Source organism: Dermacentor silvarum, chromosome 5 (genome assembly GCF_013339745.2).
Source record: "Dermacentor silvarum isolate Dsil-2018 chromosome 5, BIME_Dsil_1.4, whole genome shotgun sequence".
Lineage (NCBI taxonomy): Eukaryota > Metazoa > Arthropoda > Arachnida > Ixodida > Ixodidae > Dermacentor > Dermacentor silvarum.
The window spans coordinates 168,504,991-168,526,029 of NC_051158.1; the positions used below are offsets into that span (position 1 = coordinate 168,504,991).

A 21,039-nucleotide genomic window follows, 5' to 3' on the forward strand; every position below is an offset into this window, starting at 1 on the left:
ATACAAGCGGAAACGCTCCGAAAAAATGAGTACCAAGCAGTGGCTGAGCTGTTTACCTCTACGTCGCCACTTGGGTTGTCCGTAACGCGGAGGTGTATTGGGTGCATACAATATAAGCAGCATAGAGCATAAACGAGAATTTGGTTCACAATCTTCGCTCTTAAAAGGCTCAGAGAAGGTAACCAAGAAGAAATGTGATAGTTTACTTAAAGTGAATTCGCCAAAATGAGTGGGCCAAAAGCCTTTGTACCAATGCCACTGTGCGAAATACGTGCTGTGTTTGCGAAACAGCCAACATATAACTTTACACACGCGCCTGTATTCCGTCACTATGAAACGACGAGAAATTACATTCCATCATCTCTGGGAGTAACCTAAGTCTCTCTCTCAAAAAAAGGCTGATTGCTTACATGGAAACTGCTAAGACTGGCACTTGATAATTAACTTACAGACTTCAAGATGTCAAGTTTATCAGAATTGAGGGAGATTATCAGAAGCGCGTGGCTTGTACTTAATGAGCATGCGTTAATAATACATAATACATAATACCACTTATCTACCTATATATTGCAGTCCATGCCTTCGCAACATAAAGTACATAAAGAAAAAAATGCTCACAGTATTGAAACTTTGCAAAGATACAATAAGCACGCAATAAGAGTAAAATAGTTCCTTGGCTTCACAAGTATCAGGCGCAAGGATCACACGCACACACACACGCACACGCACGCACATACACAAACACGCACACACACACGCACACAACTACAAAGTATGAGTTACAGGCATTAACTCACAAATTACATACATTTGAAAACTAACGCACGCGCGAAAACACAAAAGCTTTGTCACGGCTCGAAGAGTCAACGAAAATTTCCGCCGACTCACTTAAAAAAAAAGTATATGCACAGTTATCGGTGCTCTCTATTAAACTGAACGAAGAGTCCGGCTATGCGAAGAGCATTAAAATCTCCATGCAACTTCATCCACAAATATGAGGAAAGCTGCAACATTCACCTCGCAAAGAACGGCGTGCTTAGAAGGGGCAAAATCCCTTCTCCCGATGTTATGGAGCCACTGCTTCCGACGCACGACATTCCGTTCACCTCGGGGGATATAAAATAAGGCTTGCCCTTTCTCTGGCCTGCTGCTGCATTGAAACGCGCAGCAGCAAGGCATTTTCACGGAGAACGAATCTCAGATTCCTACGAAAGGATGAAAAACTTGGGAAGCACACGTTCGGAGCGGCAGGGCGACCACCACTTGGACTGCTCATGGCGAGCGGGAGAAACTAAAGGCGCGAAAGCAAGTTTCGCGCCGTTTTCGTGACGTCAGGGTCACCTGACGGGGTAGTCTCGAGCGCCGCAGCCATTCAGCGTGGCGGATGCGCTGCCTCCGCGAAAGAGGGGGAGAAAAAGAGGAGGTTGACCGCGCCGGCGAGGGTGTTGCGGCGTAGATCAAAGCGTGTCGCTACTTTCTAACATCAAGGGTTGGAAGGAAGTCTGCTGGTCTACACAGATGGATCAGTCCTGGCGAACGGATCGGCCGCTGCAGCCTGCACCATCCCGGCTAGGGCGGTCCACAGACAATGTCGGATCCCCTTTGCCGCGAGCTCCACCGCGGCAGAACTAGCGGGGCTCCACCTAGCCGCCGATGTCCTGGCTGAGGACCCTCCTGGGCAACCGGTGGCAGTGCTCTGCGACTCGAAGCCAGCGCTCCAGAGCCTAATCAACCACCGCCGATCAGGGCTTACGGGGGCCCTGCTCAGCTCGAAGTTCTCGGCATTGGCTGCCGCGGGGGTCACCATCTCATTTCATTGGCTGCCTTCCCATGTTGGAATAGCCGGTAATGAGGCAGCGGATACCCTCGCCAAAACCGCCCACCATCCTGAAGTGCCGCTCACACGAGCAGTCGCTTCCTCAGATTTTTCAAGGCAGCGCCTGAAAAAACTGCTCACAATCGTCCACCCGGATGCCAGAGTGGCAAATGGCAACGGTCCCAGGCCACTTCCAGAGTGTGGCCTTACCAGGAGGGAACGCGCAACGTTGCTTCGACTGCGCACGGGCTGTGTCTGGACGGCGGCGCGGCTGCACGCCAAGGGACGCTCCACATCACCGGCCTGCGAACGTTGTGGCGACCCCGAGACCCTCGAGCACCTTCTCTGTGCTTGCCCAGCGCTGGCACAGGACCGCTCAAGGGTCATCACTGCCTACAGACAACAGGGTCTACCTGCTGCGACAACCAGCGACCTCCTGTTCCCGTCGCCTCCCCACCTCCGAGCTCTCCACAGCCTTTTGGAGTTTGTGAAACTGAACGGAATCTCCGCCCATCGCTAAGCGCTCGTCCCTAGCAGGCCATCGCCTCCATCACCAGCCTCCTCCATGATCGGATGAGACTCTTGCTGCTTCTTCTTCTCTTCCCTTCCTTTCAACATCTTTATCTCCTTTTTCCCCTTCCCCTGACGCTGCGCCGTGCTCCCTATTGGGCAGCAGAAATAAGCGTTACTTTCTTCTTCAATAAAATCACTACTACTACTACATCAAGGGGCTTTACTAACCGATAAAATCCCTTGATCTTGAAAGTAGCGACACTCTCCTCCGCGCGCGCGCTTTCCTCCTCAATTCTCCTCTCCCGCCGGCTGCGCGCGCTGCGCACGGCACGCTATTGCGCCTGGGCTCCCGCGGACGGGCCGCAGAATTCGATGGAGGCGCGTTATTTTTGGCCAGTTGCGCGCCCCAGTGGCGTAGAATATTTTGAAAATTGGTGATAACCGCATGGAGAATGCTGAAGGCAACGTTTATGATGAGGTTGGTTTCATCTTAAAGCCGTATGAATGACACACACTGATGTAAAAGGAGCTTTGAGGCGAGTTCTATACTCCAGTTATTTTTTCTGCCATATGATACGCTGCTTTACTTTTTGCATATAATCTAGTATTGCTTGTGGCAGATCGCTCTATGTTTGGCAGTTTTTCTTGTATGTGCACAGCAGGTATTATATTCAGTGTTCCTTCTTATAATGAGTTACTGGCGAGAGCATCGTCCGTCCATGTGTTTGTCTCAATGTCAAAGTAGCTTTTGCGCTGTGGTTTCTGCATTGAATAGGACGGTTGCACAATTTCAGTGCGATGAAGCGGTGCCGGCAGCCACTCATCACCCACAATAACAGAAGCTGAGGAAAGGTATTTACAGATTATTCTTTAGGCGTCGGTGACAATGAAGCTTAAAAAATACTCGGTATACCAATGGGAGAAGGCATTCTATATTTTTAGGCAAAAGATACGCCTCTGGAAAAGGTATTTTGGTAGTTCACACCAACATACCGTTAAATTATGTAGTAGGATGGTTAAAATTGTGATTTTGATTAGACATCAGAAAAACATTTATCACACAAAAAACAAAAAGAATGGTCAGTAAGATGTTTTATTTTCGTGCATGCGGAAAAAAACGTTATTTGGACAGATACAGATAACGTAGAAGAGTATCATATAATATTCAGAATGAGAAACAATGCAAGTGTACAAATATGCCATGCAGTACGGATGGCAGCTGAGAAAAAGACATGCCCAAGAAAACAACAGTGGTAACATTACGCCATGGCACAAACCTACACCGTTTAATACATGATAAAGCAGTATCAGTGCGGCCGAAAGTTGACGGGCAATTCGTTCTTGCGCTAAGAGCTTGTCCTTTCCAAAAAGCGGCTCTGTTGCGATCAAAACGACACTCCAGGTGTAAGAGATACCACGTTTTCTTTTGAGCCGAGCCACTATTTGCAAAGAATATGCCATGCGCGAATGCTCAGGAGATTCGTTTCATACTGGGCGCGCACGCTTAATCGAGTCCTAATTTTAAGAGCTCTATAGTTGGATACAGCCCAAGAACGAAGTGGCAAACACCCCGCAAAGCGTGTCTTCCAACCAAGGGTATCGACCGTTTGTCATGACGTCCTGCTTAATCCCATAGCGTGACATCGCAGTTGGCTGGTACGAGCTTCTTCGAAATGCCATTAACCGCAACATCATTACTATTGGCCGCTGCCACTTACCGGATTGAAGGTAAATGAGTAAAAAGTTTTGAGTTCCGTCCGAGTGTAGTTGATGAAAAGCGCAAGTGACATTTACAAATTAGCTGTATATATGCAGTGAACATTGGTGAGCTTGGCTTCATATGCCACACAAAAAGCTGGCTTAACTGGTATATAAGTGGCGTAGCGAGTCTGACGCTTGACTGCTAAGCATTCTTCGAAGGCTTAGGTAAAGCATTCGACTTAATAGAGGCAGCTGGAGCTCCTTTACGTCTTTCATAGTCAGTCACCACCACATCACTTCATGGTAGACACTGCAACACGCATACCAATACTTTGCGAAAGCCATAACGCTTTCCTTGCGGTATCGTAAAAACTGCATAGCCATCATCATGCTTCTTGCTGCAGTTATATGCGCAGCAGCACGGCATAGCGCCAGCAGACAGTGCTCGAAACAGCGTGCAATGTTAGCGCGCGACGTTCTCTATACGCCGAGCCAGCCGAGCTGAGGCGCAAAATGGCTCGAACGAAAAAGCAAAACACAAGCAAAACGCAAGCTCCGCTCGTTTCCAAGCGCAACGGCAGGGAGACCAATCATCGTGCAGGAAAACGCGCCCAAGGCCGTCTGTCGCGGAGGGGACTCGCGAGGGGCGAGGAGGAGGTGAGGAGGTCGCGCGCCGGCGGCAAAGTACAAAGAGTGGCGGTACTTTCCTACATCAAGGGACTTTACTAACCGAGCACCAGCAAGCGCTCGAAAGCGGTCAGGCAGCCGCAAGCACGGAAGTTTTCTTTTATTATTACTGCAGTTATGCATAGTACTCGCGCTGCAAATGTCATTGATAGCTTATGAGTGAATTAATCAAAGCACTATGACTTCAGCAGGGCTAAGCTTTCGTCAGATTACCTCCGCTGAGGAGACAGCGCCAAGGCACGAAGTGCGTGAAGCTTCGCGCTTACAGTAAGAAGTTGTCTAAGGAGATCTTGCGTGGAACGGCGACGTCTGCGTCAATTTACTGGCGTGTTAATACGAACAGCCCCTGTGAGATGCATATATCACGTCATGCGTGCACGCTCCGGGCACTTCGTACTCCCGCCAGTTCTCTTATCACAGGCACGCGCCTTTGCGGCACTAACAGACAGCAATTCCAGGTGTTCTGCGCGTTTCTTTTTTCATATTTTGGAGTAAATTTTAAATTAAATCGCGATATCATTATGAAGCACGCCGTAGTGGGGACTCCGGGTTAATTTAGACCACCTGGGGTTCCTTAACGTGCACTCAATGAACGGTACAAGGGTGCTTTTGCATTTCGCCCCCATCGAAATGCGGCCGCCACGGCCGGTATTCGATCCCGCAACCGCGGGCTTAGCAGCGCAGCACCAAAGCCCCTACGCCACCACGGCGGCGTAATGTTTTGTTCCTGGAGTGGCAAACCTCTCCTCTTTTGTTACGGTTTTCTCTTGTTCCTCAAACACAAGACGAAGCTATCGTTTCATTTAATATTGAAGCATATAAAATGCAAAATTGAAGGAAACAAAAAACATTTTTTACAGACCAACTGTTTATTTAAATCCGTTGGTTCAAGACATGTGCACCAGGTATAAGCACAACACAATTTGTTCAAAGCTGGTGTGCGTAAACTGTTCACACGAAAGTTTAAAGGAACGGAGTAAGGTTCCCTGAAAACCAAGCAAGCACGCTCATGTGCAGCGGCTTAGCTTTAGGTAGTTAGCAGTTTCCTATTTCTGGCACCCAGCGCCAAAAAAAAAAAAAAAAAAAAAAAAAAAACCTTACAATGAAGTGCAGACGGGTAGTCGCAAACCGCCGACGTTTCCGAGTATGGCCTATTTGTCTTTGCGGTGCAAATTCTTATTCCACTGATTTCGTTGGGCTTCGTCTTTCGGGGCTTTAAACAACGACAACGTCCGTTCATTTAGCTCACGAAATCCGTGTACCGGCTCTTGCAACCTCATCTCATGTCCCAATTGTTGGCTCATACCCACTACGGGGGATTGGCCAAGAATCCGGTGATTTCAACTATGTTTATTATAATTTAAACAAAAACTAAATTTTTATAGCAGAAATTAGAAAAATACCATAAAGAATTTTAAGATAAAGTAATTTTGACATAAAAAAGGTAAATAATAGGAATAATTCATAATTCTAGAAATCCAGCAAGGTACTCTTTTTGTGCCTCTTATGAAATTGTAAACTCCAAGAAAAGCATCCTTGTGGCTTTGTCCCAGTGAAGTCACCCCAAAAAGAGAGAATCGTTGGCGAGGTTAGTCTTTCGAAATGAAATTTCTAAGTGTTTTATCAGTCTTAAAATTCGGTGGCACAACAGAATAACTTCTTGTTGGGCGAGTTGGTGTTTACAGTAGCGCTCGTCTTTCCTTTCCTCTCGTCTTTCGCTGTTGTCTTTTATTTCGAGTTTTGCGCTAATAAGTATCATGTTCGGTGGCACAAGAGGAAAAGAAATAAGTGATCAATAAATTCAGGTGCATTGCAAAAAGAACATAGAGGTGACACAGCGAGACCAGACCTGTGTAAGTAAAAAATTTAGAGGTGGTATATGGCATCTCAATTTTGTAAAGGAAACTGACACCGATTATTGTTCTACGGTAAACAAAGATAGTGGAAATCAGAAGAAGGCGTTAAAATAGATTTTGCGATAGCGCAAGAAAATCTAACGTGTCGGGAACGCGGTAAAAGACGCAGAAACTGCGTCCGCAACCTCACTGACAGCCGCTACTGCGGCCGCGATCTCCTCGGTTTTTTGACGCCAGCGCCACGCGCGGCGGTTACAGATGTGGCAACAGCTCTCCCATAGGCCGCGCCGCGCGCTCTTTCCACTACCCAAGGTATTCTAGTACACTGTAGCTCGGCCACAAAACACCAATGGCTCGGCCCACCTAGAGTGACCTAGAATATGGGAGAGTGTCCAAAGCGCCGGCTCCGGCGAGGGCCTTTTTCTGTGAACTGCCGCGCCGCGCCGCTGCTGCTCCGGACCCGTGGACTTTTCGCGCTCGCGAAGCGCGCGGGAAGCGAGGGTCGTCTGCTACGCGCTGTAGTTTTTTGCGTTCATTTTCCACGCAAAGCACTTAAACTCTATTTAACTTCAACAGTGTGGTGCTGCATGGAGCTTACCCATCTTTGAGCGTTTCTTTGTGCTTGGGCAGCAAGATAATGCAAAAACTAACGTATCAAATTCATCAGCGCGGCCTAGCTCCGGTGCTAGAGTTCGGGAACGGTATTGCGATAACTGTGCGTGCGTAGAAACGCGCTAACTGAGCCCGCGCAAGGAAAGAACGTAAAAAAAAAAGAAACGTTATTCGCATGGGTACGCGGGCAATAGCACCATGCTTGCAAGAAAAAGAGTAACGAAAAAAGTAAATTACTCGCGCAGTCAAGTGAAATACTTCGGCGCGTGCAGTTACCGCTTCGCTCACCACTACGAGCATTTCGCTCACGGTCAGTAGTGGTTTAGAGTCATATGCATATGTATTTATTCATAATTTTTTAGTCTCGGCAATACTTTATTATGAGCAGAGAAGGTGTAAGGGAAACAAGAGAAGGAGCAGAGCTAAACGGCCCTAACGCCGCAATATTGTTGGCCTGTTTCGCTTCAGAGATAGCGTACACGAACAATTCTTGCTGTACGCTATCTCTTCAATACAAACTTCGCGCACGATGTACCTTAAGGTTCACCGTGAGCAAAGGTGGTTTCAAATTCAGACATTCGAAAGAAAAGCCATTCCAGCCAATAGGTAAACAAACATAAAAAAAACATGAACAAATATATATTTTTCTACATTGAAATGAATAGATAGCTACTACTGGTCTAGCTATTCACTCGCTTCTTATGCAAAAGTTATTGCAGCAATAGCCTTGTTTTATTAATCCGTGAATCCTCTCTGAAGTTACCAACATATAACTTCTCATGATAAAATAGTTATTGCTTAACGTGTAATTTTTTACATAAACTAACAAGCGTTCATGGCGCGTGATGATGTTTGTGCTTGCATTATATTGAGTGGAAAATCGTCTTTAAAATTATAATCTTTGATGCACTACAAATATCGCTATTGATTCTACATGTCCCTAAAATAGTTACCTTCAATCAGTAAAACATGATAAGTTTATGTTCTGGTGATTAGTTGCCTCTTTCATTACGTAACTAGAAGTACGTAATTATTTATCAGTAAGTATATTTGCTGTGTACGAACCAGCGAGCATACGCAATAAATATTCCTAAAGTTACTTTCATGTTAAAATTCGCTTAGTGTTTGCGCTCTTGCAATACGAGAAGGCGAAATACGAGTTGCACATCCGTAAAGCATCACGTTCGTATTCTGACGTTCGCTCGTAATTATGAAATGAGGCGTACGTACACAATGTTGCACTGTTAGCGCTTCATTTATTTTGGTTTGTCTTGTTTTTTGCCGCGCATATTTCTTGCGTACCCTTTACCTACACGCCGTGGTAGCTTAGTGGCTTTGGTAGGTTGGACTGTGTTGCGTAGTAGTAAGTGGTTCGTTGGGAAAGGGAAAGGTTGGCGCTATCTTCTGCAGCCCTTGAGGGAGCACGGCTCAGCCGGGCGCATTCTTTGATTGTTTCCCATCGAGGCAGGCCCTTTCATGAGCGTCATCCAGACGGCGACAGTGCCAGACACCGACGAGACGGGCAAACAAGCGCCCCAACTAGGCAGTGCGCATTCTTTAGGTGCTTCCCCCCATGCCACCCCCTTCATCAGCAGCCGCCTACTTGGAGACGCGGCGCGACACCGGCTGGGACGCGATGACAAAGAAGCTCACGAAGCTTGCCCCCCTTCGTTAGACGCGGGGATTAGTGCAAAATGCCATTCTCCCGACCATGGCAAGATGACCGTCGGAGGGCAAGAAACAGGTCACCGACTTTCGTGGAAGGAGTGTCAACCCCCTGTTTCCGGATTGCCTCGTCCTTGCTTCGAAGGTGCAACATTGGAGGCGGAGTTCAGCGAACAAGTCCGATTGGCCGCATAAAGGTCATCTGATTCCCTAGTCGGGTCAACTAGAGAAGACCGATGTTTTATAAGGAGACACCTTGCGTGCAGTGGTGTGTCCTGACCTGTTCTGATATGTGCTCCAACATGTAGTAAGCTGAGACTATCGAAGTGCTCCCCCATGGAGTGGGCTTCCATATTTGGAGCCGCTGTAAATATGTAGAATAAACCCTTTTTTCTCTCGCTCTTACGCTGGCAGGCGCTCCGCGTACGGGTTTGTACCTATCTGCCACGCCTAGCACGACACCCATGGGCGATCCCCCTCTTTCTCTTTACTCCTCTCCCCCCCCCCCTTTTTTCCCCCTTTCAAGTGCAAATAAAGATTATTACTCATCCCTTTGGCTGAAGGATCACCGGCCTAAACGCTACCCGAGTCTCAACAAACTGGCAGCAGCGGCGGGATTAATCTCCGACCAGCAACAAATGGATGGCAGCGTTGAGATGAATCCTAACCCCGAGCCGCGAGCAACTGGATGACCGCGGTGAGATCGACCCTTCAGTCAACGCCAGTCGCCGGCATCTCGTTCACGACCAACTGAATCGCCGTGGTGAGATGGACCTTGCAGCCAACGCCAGTCACCAACAACTGATTCACGAGCGACTGGATGACAGCGGCAAGATGGAGCCTGCAGCCAACGCCAACCGCCAACTGGTTCGCGAGCGGCTGGATGCACGCAGCGCATCATGACTGCACGGTACAGGGTGAGTGCCTGGCTTTACGCTTGAGTCATCGGATCTTTTAGCCTAGACTTTCTAAAAACCGATGAAGCGTGTACAACTGCCCATTTTGATACTGTGGTTGCTGCGCATCCAAGCAGAAAGCAGCTTTCAGCATAGATCTGAACCAGCTACTAAAGCCAGACCTCATACTTGTGTGGGAGTAATTGGGACGTAGAGACCTACTGGAATTGTAATCAGTTAAAGACGACCCAGGATTTACGTCGTCTTGCAATTGATTCGATGCGGTGGAGCAGTACTTGGGGACTTGGTCCGTGCTACTTCTGTCTGTAGGCATTTGGTTTTTGCTATATTTTCCAGGCTTCAAATTCTCTTGGGAAAACGGAATTGAACCGCTGGTAGTTTTTTTTACTTGCATTGCAATTTGTGCGGGTTTTGCAGCAAGTATATATTGTGGAATAGCTGAGCCAAAGCCTAAAGTAGTGACCATATGGACCTCATGAGTTTCACGAGAGCTAGCAATTGTTGCGGTTGTGTGAAGAGCTCGACCTAGAAATAGAGGATGATAAATCAGAAGCCGAAATTAGAGCAATTTTAGAAAGCAACAGTTATCAGGAATACTTTGAATACTTCGGCAAAAGAGCAGGAACAGGAAGCAATTGAGAATGAGCAGGAATTGAAAAGACAGGACTGGATTAGGCAACAATACGAAGAGATAGAAGCTGTCAGCCAAGAGGTTGAAAGATTGGAACAGGTTTTTGAAGTGGAGGAACAGAAATGTCAGGCACCCGTAGAAGTAGAGCACGGAAAGTGCAAACAAGTAGCACGCACGGTTCTACCGATGGTAGAAAGCAAGGCTGATCCCCGTGAGCCTAATGATACGTTCACAGGTGTGGACAGATCCGTAGACCGTGACGTAGTTCTTGAGGAGCCCGTTAATGGGGACCGTATTGAGCGCGACGAGATACTGTGCCAATGGAATACTAGAGAAGCAGCTAGGCCAGCTGTGGACGATTTGGCACAGTTATCCAGGGAGTACGTCGCGAAGGTAGCTCTTGCAGAAGCCCGAAGTGGCCCCGAGTCGTCAGACAAGAGTACCTGTGCAGAGTCCAATTGGTCAGAAAAGTGCGCTAAAGCACAGTGTAAGCCGGGAAGTGCAGTTATGGACAGCTCCCATGTATACGAGCTAGTTTGTGCAAATGAAAATAGCTGCATTGCCCCTGAGTGTTTGAAGCTCTCCACCAGTCGAGATAGCATTGAAAGGAATGATTTACCCGCAAATCATTCAGACTGTGCGGTTGAGGTGGAAATAATGACCGATGAAATAAGTGCCAGTCAGCACGAGATTCAAGCGGAAGGCTTGAAAATTAGCACTGCAAAGCGTGCTTGGATGAAGCGGCGTCGCAAACTCGGGAATGCAGCAGACAGGGCAACGCGGCCGAATAAAGGCGCTAAACCCAGTGGGGAGCGCAGTCAAAGAGTTCGAGCAGCGCGTTTGTTTCTTGGAATGTTTTCAGAGAGATCGCGTCCGAACCGCCGAAGGATGAAGAAGGGAAAGGGCCGTTCGGCGCGAAAGTTGACAAAAGCGAAGGCGGCGCGGAGGGGGCAATTATGTTCCCCCCTCTTTGGGTTCTTCCGAGGTGTGTTAGAGATGACACTGGGGATGGATGGATGGATGAGGCTGAACCCTTTAAATCGGGCGGTGGCATACGCCACCTAGCCATGACTATTAACATAATTTGTACTTTGTGGTGGGTGAAATTTCACCCCTGCCTTAATTTTATCCACCAATCAGATAACCTCTGTTTGGTTATTTCTACCCGCTTAAAGTCTATTTTGCCTTCACTGTCCCTAAACCCCAATGCTTTGAAAAAATCAGCCCCGTTGCCTTGCACTGTAGGGTTAAGCCCCTTACAGAAAAGTATGAGGTGTTCAGCCGTTTCCTCTTCTTCTCCACACGCACAGCATAACGTGTCTATACCTTGGTACTTGACTCGGTACATCTTAGTCCGCAATACTCCCGTCCTGGCTTCAAACAACAAAGAGCTTCCCCTAGAATTATCGTAGATATTTTCTTTGGCAATTTCTTGCTTGAAAGTTCGGTATGTGCCCAGTGCTGATTTCGTCTGCATCCCTGTTTTCCACAGACCCCTCTCTGTTTCCTTAACCTTTTTCTTAACCGCTGTTTCCTGGTTTGCACCCCTCCTGCAGTCCAAATATTTGATTGACAGTTTTCTGGTCAGCTTCCTCCATTTTGTATCAACATTCCTCATGTACAAATAACTGAAAACTCTCCTTGCCCACCGCTTTTCTGCCATCTCTCTCAATCGCTCCTCAAATTCTATCTTGCTGCTGGCTTCCCTGCCCTCGAATGACGTCCATCCCATGTCACCCTGTGCCCCCTGATTTGGTGTATTTCCGGGGGGCGAGCCGAGAAAGCGACGTGAATCGGTCACGCGCGGCAGCGAAGTCGTCGCACGGCGCTCAGAAGGCATGATGCCTGCTTGTACAGTGTCGAGGGCGGGCAGTGAGATTAACCTACGTGCCCTTTGGACAACCTCGTTAGCACGAAGAGCCCTCAGACCGCGCCCATCTAGAGTACGGCTTAATTAGGTCGCAGCCGTAGGCTATTCGGAACAAAAAGTGGCGATACAAGTTTTGTGGAAACATCATTTTGTTTGTTTCTTTCTTTATTTTTAGTGTTTGGTTATACGTTTTGAGATCTCCGAAACTAGAGATCATTTCGATTTGCACGTTTCGAGCTTTGTTTAAATTGTTTGTTTTATAAGCTCATCGATACTCTGAAAGAGATGGCTCGCGCGCCTAAATGTTTCTGAAACTTTTTTTTTCAACGTGTCATTCCTTTTTAAGCAGATATGCTTCCTTTTTGTAGGAGATACGCTTGCAGTGTTAAGTCCAGGCTATTTGTTGAAGCCTGTAGTGGCACGCTTGATTATCACTTCACTTTTTAGAAATGTTCGCGAGTCTTGTAGTGTTAGCGTGTAATTTACGCCAGATTTTTTTGTTGTTTCATTAGTGTATCCTATATGGACAAGAAAAGGATTTTTAGTGCGTGATTCGCACGTATTACATGTGAGTTTGTCCGCAAAGTTAATGCGACTCTGACAGTACATTCATGATGCAAATGGGGCTCGCAATGGCACTATGGTATGTGCGATACTAGCGGATGTAAAACTGTTCATCGCGTTTGTGCTGCGTATGATATTTCGTTTATCATTCATTTAGAGCGTTTGTTCGAGTATTCTACCTTTGCTCTCTGCAGCACGACGATCTGGTTTTGGTGAACTCAGAGGTTCATGAGAGCTCGCTTTGGCGGCACAAAAATTTGGGTCCAAATTATTGGGTCAAGCGAATCCTGCTGGATTGAACGGATTTCGGGCGCTTGAGCACTATGTGGTGCTTTGTCACTAGGAATGCTCTTCTCTATGGGATGTTGCGAGAAAGTTGTGAATCCTGGTCTAATCTTAATATTGTGGGCTTCAGCGAAGGTTTAGTGATTTGATGGCTGCTTTGGTGCTATTATTAGATAAGGGCAGGCGCGTTGATTTGCTCGCTAGACCCGATCGCTCTCGGTGCGAGCACGGCGCTTTCCTGTGCCCTGTGGTCGTGTGTGTGCTTGTGTATTCCCAGGGAGAAGGCCACAACGAGGTTAATGCTGGGACCTGATGCTAGAGTGTGTCATCGGCCATCATTTCAAGAAGAAACCCCGAGCTCTCGACAGACCACCGACGCTTCGGGCAACCTGACAGCTGGTCACCCTCAGGTCGGATCTTCCGGCGGGGGAGGAGTTGTTGCGTCCCGAATCGGCCGGGCGCATTCTTTGATTGTTTCCCATCGAGGCAGGCCCTTTCATGAGCGTCATCCAGACGGCGACAGTGCCAGACACCGACGAGACGGGCAAACAAGCGCCCCAACTAGGCATTGCGCATTCTTTAGGTGCTTCCCCCGATGCCACCCCCTTCATCAGCAGCCGCCTAGTTGGCGACGCGGCGCGACACCGGCTGGGACGCGATGACAAAGAAGCTCACGAAGCTTGCCCCCCTTCGTTAGACGCGGGGATTAGTGCAAATGCCATTCTCCCGACCATGGCAAGATGACCGTCGGAGGGAAAGAAACAGGTCACCGACTTTCGTGGAAGGAGTGTCAACCCCCTGTTTCCGGATTGCCTCGTCCTTGCTTCGAAGGTGCAACATTGGAGGCGGAGTTCAGCGAACAAGTCCGATTGGCCGCATAAAGGTCATCTGATTCCCTAGTCGGGTCAACTAGAGAAGACCAATGTTTTATAAGGAGACACCTTGCGTGCAGTGGTGTGTCCTGACCTGTTCTGATATGTGCTCAAACATGTAGTGAGCTGAGACTTTCAAAGTGCTCCCCCATGGAGTGGGCTTCCATATTTGGAGCCACTGTAAATATGTAGAATAAACCCTTTTTTCTCTCGCTCTTACTCCAGGACGTACTCATCCCTTTGGCTGAAGGATCACCGGCCTAAACGCTACCCGAGTCTCAACAAACTGGCAGCAGCGGCGGGATTAATCACCGACCCGCAACAACTGCTAAACTCGAGGACGCGGGTTCGATTCCCGGCCACGGCGGCTTACATTTTGATGGAGGTGATATGCATAAAACACCCGGGTACATAGTTATAGGTGCACGTTAAAGAACCCCAGGCGGTCGAAATTACCGGAGCCTTTAAATACGGCGTTTCTCATAGCCATATTGTGATTTTTGGATGTAAAACCCCAGAAATTATCATTACTATTATTACCCTTTACCTGTGCTCTCAGTTCTTCATGATATATGAGCAAGTTCGACGCGCTGAGATCGAGATTGGCATTCGACACGTTCTTATCGTCACACTCACACCATCAGAGGGATTTCTGGCCGAAAAATGCGGGTTTGCACCACACGTGATATTGTTTTCGTTAATCGCGACGTGAATGCAAGTATGTCAAGTTACTAATGCCATGACCCATCAGTCATCTTAATCACACATTTGTGCCTTTCCACGCTATACTTTGGAATATATATACCAAGTGAACGAGATGCGAGAGTTACGCGGTTTGTATTTATTTTTGGTGCCGCGGCCCCATCGACGGACACATTACGCTTCCTAAGAGCCTGTTAAGGATTTCGCCTTAATAAATAAACAGGAAAGCGCGGGAGGCAGTCTTATAAAACAAATCTAATGCATGAAATAAAAGAAAGGGAACGATAGGGTGTAAAAGCGTTAGCATGAACTAGCCATGTCTTCCACGTTCTCCTGGTTGTCATCGCGATCTCCAGCTTATTTTCTTCTGCAGCACGTTCACGTTGCTCATTCCACGCATAACTAAATGAAATAAGCGCGCGGAATGCGTTACTCAAACAGCCGCGTAAGCGCGGACCAAACGAGCTAGAAGGAAATGGACAAAATACCCGTATTCACGCCGGAAAACGCGTTCTCTGTGCGGTGAGTCACTGCGGTATTACCTCGCGGTGACGTGGTACTTAACATATCCCAAATTATTGCGATGTTGGCTAATAGCAACCAAAATATCAGGCTCGTAGCAGACGCCCGCCGCCTTGGCGCGGCTTTCGCAGCTGAGAAAGCCCACGATGGATGGATGGATGGATGAGGCTGAACCCTTTAAATCGGGCGGTGGCATACGCCACCTAGACCACGGGTCTGGTACAGCAGCGCCGCGGCGCGGGAGTTCACACAAAAAGGTCCTCGCTCCTCCCACGCTTTGGACACTCTCCCATATTCTAGGTCACTCTAGCCCACCAGTCCGAGTGTTGTCAGAAGCGCATTCGTTTTTTCACGGACCGGAAGTTCCGGACTGCCCGCGGACTGTTGGAGCTAGTGAAAAACACCATAACCCCGCCCTAGCCGATGGATGGATGGATGCATGAGGCTGAACCCTTTAAATCGGGCGGTGGCATACGCTACCTAGCCGTGACTATTAACATATTTTGTACTTTGTGGTGGGTGAAATTTCACCCCTGCCTTGATTTTAGCCACGAATCAGATAACCTCCGTTTGATTATTTCTACCCGTTTAAAGTCTATTTTGCCTTCACTGTCCCTAAACCCCAATGCTTTGAAACAATCAGCCCCGTTGCTTTGCACTGTAGGGAGCCCATTGGCTTTAGCCCAGTACGTTATAGCGCGCCACCTTTGTGATTCCTACGTAAGTTCCATGCGCTCTCCTTGCTTATTGTTGCTGTCAGCAGATGTTTCCTCCGAGAAGCGCAAGTAGCTAGCACATGAGCTAGCAGACGACGGCTGTCTTAATGCGCGCGGTGTTTGAAGCCATGTTGTGAAAGATTCAGTGTGCTTCTGTGTACTTTGCGCGCTCCAGACGGCAACTACTGGGCCTCTTCGATTACGCAATCCCGGACTGTCCGCAACGGCACACCTACCCATCTACCACCGTAGTATGGTGCCTAGATTGGTAGGTGTGCCAACCGGCGTAGTTCACTGCTTCTCCGCATCATGACAGCAAGGGTGGCGCTGTGGTCAGAGGTTTGCCGTGAAGCGCGCGTCGTCTGCTACTGAGTTTATGCGCGCCTTTTATGTTTAAGGTAATAGGTTTTTCACAGTAAAACCTGAAAGAAAATGGTTAAATTTGTTGAGAGAGTGCTTAACAGTGCGATGTTTCTTGTTGCAATGAGTAATTTTCAAAAGCGGTCATTTATATCGTCTGTTAACACGCTCACGGAGCGCTGCGCTCGCAGTCACGATAGTTCTCCGAGTTCTTGTAATTTCCTTAGACGTTTAAGGAGCGAAGTGAAGACTGTGGGTGATGAACGTGAATACCAAGCTCGCGAGACTTCGGGACAGAGTGAAAGTGTTCCTGCACAGAAGAAAATAAGCCGGAAGGGCACCACTTGCTCTGTGCCAAACTGTAAGTTCGGCTACAAACATGCAAGCCACGCGCGAAAGAATCATTGGTTTCGATGCGCTGAGACCTAGAACTTTCCGAGAGACGTGAGTTTGCCCTTCGCCGTGCTGAAAAAATGTTTCAACCGCATTAGTCATGTGCCAGCACCACTTGAAGGAGCATGTCATCGAGCGTATGACCGGGAGGAAGATTGTGCAGATTCCGATGGCGTACGTATGTCAGAGTGACACTTCATTCCCTGCTACCCGACGCTGCGCCTTACATATTGAAGAAAATTTCTAGAAAAAGAACAAGCGAGGCTCCAACGGCATGTCGGCCGTTGAAATAATCCGGAAGTCTGAAGAGACAGCGAACCAACGAATGCCTCCTTTGGAGACATTGGGCAAACTTACACACGCTTCAAGCAAATGGAATGCGAATGGAAATGACGCGTGTTCTACAGGCGAAGAATGAGTATTTGTAGACAAGTGAAGAAATTAACCTGCTCAAAGACGGCCGACGTAATGTTTGTGCGAGCAAAAAAATTCAGCTTCAAGTGCAGCGGCCGCGGTTTACAACCCAACGACTCGCATATATGCCCTGCCGCTGGCATTTTTTTTTTCCTTTCGCCACTGAAGCGTTCAGGAGTCATCGGATTGTGAGCAGCATAAAATCGAAATTACGAACAGCATCATCAACATTGCTCGCCTGCACTTCCTTGTGACGACCAAAACTTGGCTCCTGAGCGTACTCCAGAAAAGAAAACCACCTTACGCTGCGGCTATACGCTACGTGCACTTTGAGCGCTGTGATGCAGTGCAGTGTTTCATTTAAAGCTACAGTTGCAATAAAAGCTTGCTGTACGTTGCTGCATGGTTTGCGTGTGTGACCGAAGAATTACCTAAATTATTATTGCATTCAAATATACATATATACGATCTTCACGAGTCCAAACTATGATTTTTCATGCTACAAGCTACTGCTCTCATCATACATAATCGTCCAACGTAAGAACTTTTTTTCTTCACCTCGAACAAGTTTATAATATACTTTATAAATTTATAATAACCACAATACAGTCAAGGAAATTGAACCAAAGAATTTTAGTTGTACGAATATCAATATTTGTGCCATTGTGTTTTACATCCCTTCAAGCCAAAGCATTTCTCTTGCGCATTCCGTGGTATAAGAATACGCCCTGGACGTTCGCGTACAGCCCCTACATACTACAGTATACATCTATTCTGCAAAGCAAACTTCGCCTTTCTCGTTTTAGAAGAAATGATGAAGGGCTATTTCGTCCATGCAGAATTTGTGTTTCTCCTCGGAGACTCAAGTTTAACGTGTTTACAAAACTAAACAGTATTGACATCTCTTATATTCTTGAATCTCAAACAGGGAAACAAACAGGTGACGGAAACGGCAAGTACGTTACCTTCGCAAGTGACAGAGCTCTGCGGCGTTCAGAAATTCGTAGCTGTCTATGATGCCACTGTGAATGTGGTTTTCAGTTTAAATACGATGGTAAATATGCCGCAATTGCCATGTAGCGTGGCCGCAGCAGCAGACGACGCGCGCCGCCTGCGACAAACCCCCGACCGCAGCGCCAATTTTGTCGTCATGATGCGGAGAAGCGCTGAACTACTCTTCGTGCCCGGCGGACGGCACACCTACCCATCTAGCCACCGTAACCGTAGCGCGGCCACACTATGACTCTACGCACGCCGCTGCCGCAAGGGGCAGCACATGTTCTGAGGGCCACTTTTTCGCTCGCTTTGCTGTCGCTTTTATGGGAACGCGCAGCAGAAGTGCTTTATTTCGATGAATATATGTTGTTCGCCTGCTTAAAACGACTCTACTTGGTTGGAGGAACGTCCCTTTATATTTCTGCCGACATTCCGATTGACTCCGACGCGGGGAGCAGCGGTAAGCGCAGCGCGCCGTCTGCTCGAGCAGACGACGCGTATCTCTCGTGTTCGAAATGACGGTATTTTGACTGTAAGTGGCATGAAACCTTCTACCTGCTCAGGATTTGGCGTCTAAATAACGAAAAATTGCATATCTTTGGGTATGGGTGTTTAAATGTTGACGGAGGTCATAAATTATCCACTGTTGTGCCGCTTCTTTAAGGCCTTCTGAACACGTGCTGCTCCTAGCGGCGGCATAGAATAAAGACCAACTTTAAAGACGAAAGACCGCTTCCTAGCGGCGCTCACTTTCGGTCACACGAAATGGCCGCTCTCTCACCCCAGCGCGGGCGCGCCGTCAGAACACCTATCTTCTACACCGTGCTTTGGACACTGTAACTTAGGTGTACGTGACTCTACTTTCGGTAATTCTACTCCGGTGGCGGCGCGTGGCGGCGAAAAGCCGTACTAGGGCCGACGGCCGGTTCCTTTTCCCAGGCACAGAAAGATAGAGGCGCTGCCGCACGCATCTAGCAAAAAGGTGAGAGTACTTCTAGGTGTTTTGTGTTTTGTACGATTACCTGTTCTTTTGCTGGCACTTGTATGAGCAACCGCGCTTGCGAATTGGTGGGATATAAAGTGATCTTAAAATGCCGGCTAGCGCGGAAGAGCGGCCGCAGTCTCGCAGAGATCGCAGGATAATCTATTCGTGCCTTCGATGAGCACTGCTGCAGTTCCTACGCGCTGTCCTTCGTTGAAACGATAAGAGTACCACACTCCCAGGTTTAGTTCTAGTTGTAAAACATGTCACAGAGAACCTATAATACTGATAATGTGTAACAGACGTGTGTTTTGTCGCGATGTATAAAAAAGTGGCACCTTCCACGCGCCAGCATATGCATATGCACTGAATTGCTAGTGCTGCAAATGCTGTCTCGTGGGTCTTTTACTTTTTCTCCACCTTCATGAGATGTGTCTCTTATGCGGAAGTCAGTGGAGGGTTGTGCTGTTGTGTTCAGCAATGGGCACACACATGGCTGCGTTCATCTGTTTCCCTACCTCGCTGCTCGTACTGACCACTCTAGCTAGTATTGTCAGCTCTTTCCATTTGTTGCACTAGTGACAGTATATTTCCTTCACTTAAAGCTTCTTCGCAGCTTTTATTTGTGAGTTATGTAGTTGTGTCATGCAATGTGTACGTGGTGAGCGAGCAGGCAAACAACCTCCCCTCAAAGTAAACAAGCCGGGAGAAGAAATTCTCCCGGCAGTCGAATCTCATTGGCTGATGGAGTGACGTCAGAAGTGCCGGCAAAATTAAATTTTTGGCATTCTGCATAGAGGGTCTCACTATATTACCTAGAGGGAAAACTGGCGCTGCTGCGCTGTGGTATCCATGGGAATGCCGGTGTATTGTGAATTCGGATTGGAATCGTTCTTGGAGAGCCAGAACGCCTTGAAGACGCGCCTGGCTAGTGCCGTTCCGTCTGTCACAATGATTCATTTCCTGCTAAAACAGCACGCAAAAAACTGCTTTAGCTTTATTATTACACAAAAACATGTTTTGTTTAATTTTGAGGACTTACTATTGGATACACAATTATGTGAAACGTAAAACGTATCAGCTGGCTGCTAAAGTTGGAGGGCAGATGACAAGATTATCACTCGCTTTGGAACAACTTGTCATCTGTTCTTGCTTTTCTTTGCTTGATTCTGCATTGTAGGTGAGTAAGCTTTATTGAGAGATGTAATATGGTAGAATGAAAGCCTTTTATGTAGATTTTACTTTAAGAACGCATTATTTGTGTAGCCATATCCACGTTTTAGACGAAGCCTTGTTCAACACCAACAAACACAAGCCTCCCAGACACATATCCCGTCATTCCCATGAGGGCACGGCGGCCTTTAAGAAACTCGCGTAGACGGTGGCACCAGATTACCCTCTAGGTGTTGTTATAGTGAGAAACTCTATGGCATTCTGCCGGCAGCCGGGAGAAATATAATTTCATCGGAATTAAGATGAAGTGGCGTTAGAAGTGCCGGCAAAATAAACATCGCATTCTGCCAGCAGCCCGTAAGCGCCAGCAAAAATAACATTTTCTGCAGTTTGCCGGCAGAACTTGGCAAAATATTATTTTGCTTTAAGGCAACTCTGTTAATTTCGATTAAGTGATGGAATATAAACAGGTGTTAACTTATCAAATATCAGTTGACTGACGCTAAGCGACAGCCGGGAGAATGGCATTTCGATTTCATTGCGGCAGCCGCGACAGCGCCGGCTAAATTGCACTTTTCCGGCAGCTGTGTCTATAACATCGACTTCTCCCGACAGTTAAGCCAAATGGGTTAATTTGGCGAAGTTCGGTTGACTGACGTATCGAGCCTCGATCCCAATCGGACGTCGGTAAATGTTGAAAAGTTAAAAACATCCCAGCAAATGTTGAAAAGTTGAAAATAAAAAGAACTCTCAGCCCTTCTACTGGGGTGGAGATGGAAGACCAGCGAAGCT

The 21,039-nt window shown here is 47.6% G+C and overlaps 3 protein-coding genes across 7 annotated transcripts in view; all 3 read left to right on the forward strand.

Annotated features, from left to right (window-relative positions):
- Positions 1-21,039, forward strand: part of LOC119453871 (zinc finger protein 675-like) — a 2,199,134-nt gene that overhangs the window by 1,364,942 nt on the left and 813,153 nt on the right. The gene's annotated exons all lie outside the window — the stretch shown is intronic.
- LOC119454549 (gastrula zinc finger protein XlCGF57.1-like) overlaps positions 1-21,039 on the forward strand; it is a 1,708,166-nt gene that overhangs the window by 1,001,061 nt on the left and 686,066 nt on the right. The window lies entirely within an intron of this gene.
- Positions 1-21,039, forward strand: part of LOC125945267 (uncharacterized) — a 329,028-nt gene that overhangs the window by 274,736 nt on the left and 33,253 nt on the right. The gene's annotated exons all lie outside the window — the stretch shown is intronic.